Consider the following 7,312-nt stretch of genomic DNA (forward strand, 5'->3'; position numbering starts at 1 on the left):
GCCTAAATACCAAATGCTCAGTAGCCTGTGTTTAAATACCAAATTCACAGTATCCATTGCTTAAATACCAAACGCACAGTATTATGTGCTTAAATACCAAATGCACAGTAGCCTGTGCTTACATACCAAATTTACAGTAGCCTGGGTTTAAATACCAAATGAACAGTAGCCTGTGCTTACATACCAAATGTACAGTAGCCTGTGCTTACATACCAAATGTACAGTAGCCTGTGCCTAAATACCAAATGCTCAGTAGCCTGTGTTTAAATACCAAATTCACAGTATCCATTGCTTAAATACTTAAACTATTAAAATCAAAAGATGCATTAAGGATTGTTACTTCTAAAAAAATAGTCCTTCGGGGAATATTTACATCAGAATATTTCAGAATATGATAGTTGTTTTCCATTTGTTTGATGTGCGTGAGCTTTTGATTTTGTCATTTGATGAGATACTTTCCGTTTCGAATTTTCCTTGGAGTTCGGTATTTTGTTATATTGTTTTTCACTTTCATCTGTCCTTTGTAAGGCTCTTCAATCGTTCACATAATTTGGTTCTCAAATTATTGGTCTTACTGGTAAAGGTTAACGTTACTGAGAAAATAACCTAAAAAGTGAAAAGTATATTTTAACAAAACGCATTTGACTAACAGGTCGAACAACTGATTGTTCTTAAACCCTGCTGACTGCCCTTGACGATTGCCAAATAAATTGATCACCAGATGTAACATGGATCTTATATTTAATTTAATACTAAATAGAAAACAATAAACTTGCGGAGAAGATGGTATACCGCAAACATTCTTCAGTGATGTTAGGGATCGAAACGGTATTTGGAAGGCCATATAATTTACCTCAATTTAGGATAGACTCTTGAATTTTGAAGAGTCGAAATAGGATGAACGGATCATATAAACCCGAAGGAAAATATAATACAAGCCCAAACGAAAAAATATAAAGGAGTCTAAATTGAAAACAACGTTCAAACCTATGATTGCGTTGGATAAAAACCGCAATTTTTATACGTGTGTATGTAAAACAAATTTCTTGGTAGAGGGGTCTAAATACAGCACAAACAACATTTTCTAAAAGACCAAAAAAAGTGAAAAGTATATTTTAACAAAAAGCATTTGACTAACAGGTCGAACAACTAATGTTCTTAAACCCTGCTGACTGCCATTGACGATTGCTATATCATAAAGATCTTTTATAAACTAAAAAGACATCTTAATATAACATTGAGCTACTTTTTCATACTATTTTGTCACCTCATTATTCTATAATGGCATGTTACTATCTTATTACGATAAAAATATATTCTATACAATCATCTCGATATAACATGGAGCAACTTTTTCATACTATTCTGTCATATTTCTATCTTACGACGTTAAAGTCGTATACTACAAAGACATATTAATATAATTTAGAACCACCTTTTCATACTTTCTTATCACCTCACTATGCTATTCTAACAGATTACTATATCATAATAATACATCATTATATCATAAAGACGTATTAGTATAACAGTTATGCTGACCAAGGAATATAAAAAAGGCGCAATTTTGTGTTTGTTTACGTCGAATTTAATAAATTCCAGTCAAATATGGCATGTTAAACATTGCCTCCCCCCTTTTTAAATGAAAAAAATTCCATAACTCTGGAAGGAAAAATCAAAATTTCACCAAAATTTATACAGACCATTAGACTAGTATATATTCATAGTGATAAAATTTCATAGTTTTGTTATAAATCACACTTATTCAGGTAATATAGAATAACTTTTGATAAGAAATGATACTTATATAATTTGCCATATGGTAAATGTTGTATGCCCATGTAAATTGCACTTTTTACAACTTTCTCAAAATTTTGATGCCCCGTAAACAAAAAAATAAAAAAATCGTACGATTAGCCGCCAGGTTGCTCGTACGATTTTTTTAAACCAATACAAATTCCGGAAATTGTTTGTATGATTATTTGGGGCGCCGGACGTTTGCGCTTTTTTTCCTTGAAACATGAAAGAACATTGCGCTTCAAACACTATACATTTGCGCTTTAAACTTTGATAGACCTGAACAAAATTGACAGAATATTTGCGCTTTTTACCTATGATAGTTTATCTATAATCTTAACAAAATTTACCAAAGTCATGGGAAAATGTTCACGTGTTGTTTGAAAGTTCTTCTAAACAAACGAAAAGAAAAGAAAAACTATTCGGGTAAACATAGACATACGATAAGAAAATATAGGATATGTTTTTGGGTAAACTACAGAGAAAACGAAACTTTTATTGATGGAACATTTAAACTTTGCCCTAAATTCTTCCTGTAGCTTTATAATTCGTGTATTTAAAATTTGAAACTGTATTCCTCTTGTGTCCATTCTGTGGCATGAATAGTCCGAGGAACTGTACCATCGAAGTTTTTCTAAGCTTGTAGCAATTTGTGAGGACCGAACTTTAATTTTTAAATCACCTGCTGTACATGTTGACGTTTAGAAAGAATCATGGTTGTTATAAGGAATTTACTTTCATCCACCCTCTTGATATGTTGTCGTTTTCATCTGACACACGAATAAGGGATAGGTTAATTTTTTTAGCTGTATATAGATATATGAATGTTTTATGTTTTTGATAAATAAAGATTTTTGAAACTTTTTCACCATGATAACTCATATGTTATGTTGATAAATCGCAAATGCCTATTAAAAAAAAGAAAATATCATGAAAATAAAACCGGAACTGTTCTATCAAAAAGCACAAACGTCCCGCGACGATTAGTTGCGAGACTCCTGGTATGAATACCAGGAAAATCGTCGTACTAAAAGAGGGGCGAAAGATACCAGAGGGACATTCAAACTCATATGTCGAAAATGAACAGACAACAACATGGCTAAAAAAGAAAAAGACCATTAACTGCGATGATTGTTCACCAATTTAAAAGATAATAGACAGAGTTCAAAGTAAATACAATTTACTTTATTTCTTTTTAAGTTAGTGTAGGCTATTGATTTCCAGAAGGAATTAAGAAATGTGTATTCGCAATAGTTTCATAAAGAAGTGTGAGCTAGACTCTGTGTTCTTTAATCAAAAATCTTCAAAAACAATATAAGGGAAATGACATTGACATTTACATGTAGTAACAATTTCGTTAATGAATTTGTTATTTCCCCCCTAATCTGTGCAGCTCGGAAAACAACAAAGTCTCGTTTTTCAGCTTCTGAATTGTTGGCTCGTGTTTAATGCATTTCATCCAGTTTTGATTTTCTTGCTAGTTCAAGATCTTGTTTTTTACGCTTCCATGTTAGCATTACTGTTATTTCAATACGTCTTTATAGTATAACGAGGCGATAGGATAGTATGAAAAGGTGGCTCTACATTATATTAATATATCTTTGTAGTATACGACTTTATCATTGTAAAATAGTAACACGACATAGTAGTATGAAAAAGTTGCTCCATGTTATATCGAGATGATTGTATAGAAAAGAATTTTATCGGAATAAGATAGAAACTTGACTTAATAGTATAGTGAGGTGACAAAATAGTATGAAAAAGTAGCTCAATGTTATATTGAGATGTCTTTATAGTATACAATGTATCTTTATGATATAGCAATATCACATAATAGTATAGTGAAATGACAAATCAGTATGAAAAGGTAGCTCCATGTTATAAAGATGTCTTCATAGTATAAAAAATATCTTCATGACAAAGTTAAATTACAGAATAGTATGAAACGGTAACTCTATGTTATATAACATGTCTATATAGTATATAAATGTATCTCAGTGATATAGCAAATCGACAGTGTAGTATAGGTTACAATACACCATTAGATTTTATGGGTGCAGCCATTTTATGCGCATAACATGGTATTCAGAATTAAGAGTATAGCTAATCCTGATTGGTTGATATGTGCGCCCGTTATATTTTGTTATTAGAGACTTCGTGCATTCTGCATTATACCAAAGGCCAAATAAATTATTTTCCTTAGCCCTAACGGAACTGAGATGTCTTTTAAACGCTAGGATGAGACACGTATTTTTAAGTGCAAAATTGATAGGCATGGGAGATAAGTACAAATTACGCTAAGAAAAGCAACGCGAACCTATATTTTTTGGACCAAAAAATACTGTCCTAATAACTTTTCTTTAATTCTAGCAAGGTTTCGTTTAAAAAATCAACTTTCTAAAGTCTGTATCTCGAAAAAGGCTATCATTGTCGCCTATGGGGAAATTAATTGTTTATTTCAATCTATACAGCGTCGACATTTCTTTATCATAGTGCTCAAAAAGTGTCAAAAACAGTAATTTTACTTGATATTTGATGTGAAACCGTATTTTTTGGTGACAAATGAATGATTGATTAACTAGTTTTTAAGCTATAGTCTGTTTCATATTTGTATTGCGTTTTACCTTAGAAACAAGGGTGGGTTCGACTTTTGACTTACTGTGGAGAGAATATGTCATTTTCTGAACTTCTGCTGATTTGTTTGGAAAAAGCACGTACACGTCTAGAGTTTGGATATACAAATCGATTTTTAAACATGACAATCTCGATCCAAGTGCTGTTATCGAAATTACCAAATTCAGTGAATATGTACAGAAATGACCCCCATTGAACAATGAAATGTTCACTCGAATGGCAGACTATAAAAATTAGAATAGGCATGACATTTTGTAGTTAACGAATAGTTTTCGATGTATAAACACAAATATTTACACATTTTTCATATTTTGAAATGCTATAGTCAGTTTCAAAAATGTACTTTTATACGAAAATGGTTTCATTTAAAACTGTTGTTCAAAATTCACCGTAGTAGTTACATATTGGATCGGTTTTGGTATCAATATAATCAGTACTTGATGACATATAAAGAATCATTGGAGAAAGTGGACATTATCTTCAGGCCCTTTTTAGCAGTACCGCATTTACTCAAAAAATCAGAATTTTTTTTTTCACATTTTTTGACTGGGGTCACCTCTGATAAAAAATTGTGAAAATTCAGAGAGTAATGCCAGAACGTTTTGAAGATGATTTTTGTGTGGCATATATATTTGTGCATCTAACGAACTATGAATTGCATGATTCTAGAAAGTATTAAATACCGTATAGGTTACAATACACCATTAGATTTTATGGGCGCAGCCATTTTATGAGCATAACATGGTATTCAGAATTAAGAGTATAGCTAATCCTGATTGGTTGATATGTGCGCCCGTTATTTTTTGTTATTAGAGACTTCGTGCATTCTACATTATACCAAAGGCCAAATAAATTATTTTCTTAGCCCTAACGGAACTGAGATGTCTTTTAAACGCTAGGATGAGACACGCGTATTTTTAAGTGCAAAATTGATAGGCATGGGAGATAAGTACAAATTACGCTAAGAAAAGCAACGCGAACCTATATTTTTTGGACCAAAAAATACTGTCCTAATAACTTTTCTTTAATTCTAGCAAGGTTTCGTTTAAAAAATCAACTTTCTAAAGTCTGTATCTCGAAAAAGGCTATCATTGTCGCCTATGGGGAAATTAATTATTTATTTCAATCTATAGGCAAATGTCGTAATAGTATAGACAATTTGCTTTATGTCATATTTCAACCGTTAGTGATATGATTATCGCTATCATAAGGCAGTTGTGGCGTTCCATACGAACACATTGTTGTAAATATAATTGAATTCTAAGCAACTATAATAAAAGTGAGATATTTAGCTAGCTATAAAACCAGGTTTAATCCACCATTTTCTACATAAGGAAATGCCTGTACGAAGCCAGGGGCCGGTTTCACGAAGCTATCCTTAGACCTGTCATAAGATATATCTTAGGACATGTCTTATGATCCTCTTATGACTATCCTAGGACATATCTCAGACCACGCCTCGAAGCTGTCTTAGGATGATCTTAGCTAAGATATCCTAAACCTGTCGCAAGTTCTTTAAATTTTTAAATATTAACATGGATTCATGTAAATGTATTATGTCTTTCCAATAAATTACTTAACGTATTGATTAACATTCCAGAATTAGATATTTCGTAAAATTAATATAAAGCATTAGTTTAATTTATATAAATAATCTATTAATAATACACCAATATGCATATAAAAATTCAAATAAAAATTCGAGAAAAAAAAACAATAAGCTGATGATTATTTGACTTTGCACAAATGAGTTGAATTCAAGTTTTCACTGTATCGGTTATAAAAAGGTTAAAGGATAAAATCGTGCATTTTTGAGATAAATAAATCGAATGTTCATTGTTGATAAATCATTGTTGATAATCCCCCAACCTATAAAGATTTTGTTACGAGTAGAACAAGGAGATTACATAATCAAATAATAATAACATAATTTGCAAAATTAATATAAAAAATAAGTGTTATTCATAAAAATAAACTTATGACTATCCTAAGACCATCATAAGACACCTCTCGTGTAGTCCTAACTTTATGACCAACTTTAAGAGATGTCCTAAATTAGGACCACTTTGTGAAACCCACTTAGGACTAAGATATGTCGTAAGACCATCCTAAGACATATCTTAGTCCTAAGACAGCTTTGTGAAACTGGCCCCAGGAAAATAACAGTTGTTTTCAATTCATTGGATTTGTTTGAGCTTTTGATTTTGCCATTTAATAAGGGATTTCCTGGGAGTTCGGTATTTTTGTTATTTGACTTATTAAGAGATTTGAACATCGGAATACTGTTGCTTTAAGTTTAAACCCATACCTTTTGAAAATTATGATATATTATGGCTTTTTTAACAAGAAAACACTCAGCCAATACAATCTTTATACTATGTCAATGGACCAGTAAAGCCGTTTACTTCCGTAAATAAAAAATCCCGTAAATAGCAACTGTTAAAAAAAAGTTTAAAGACGGGAGAAACGTTTCTGTAATTTTAATGTTTTGTATTTAAATGCATCTTAAAACAATTTAAGGAAATATATGAAAAGGAAAATATTACCGTGTGACAAGGAACTGTTACAATTGGAAAGACAAAGAGAAATTACGATTTAAAATGACAATTGCAATGATTTGAATAAAAGAAGCGATCATTGCAAAGATGTATTACCAGTGTGGCTTTGAAAGAAATTCTGATATCATGTTTACATTACTGTCCAAGTCGTAATTTTGTTTATTTATCTATATAGTCATGTTGTAACACAACAGTTAAATGCGAAAGATACCAAAGGGTAATCAAACTCATATGTCGAAATCAAACTGTCAATGCCTTCGCAAAAAAAAACCGAAAAACGACCAAAAGATGGAAACAAAACAAAGCATAACATAGATAAATAA

The sequence above is a fragment of the Mytilus californianus genome, unplaced genomic scaffold, assembly GCF_021869535.1.
Source record: "Mytilus californianus isolate M0D057914Y unplaced genomic scaffold, xbMytCali1.0.p SCAF_6, whole genome shotgun sequence".
NCBI classification, from domain to species: domain Eukaryota; kingdom Metazoa; phylum Mollusca; class Bivalvia; order Mytilida; family Mytilidae; genus Mytilus; species Mytilus californianus.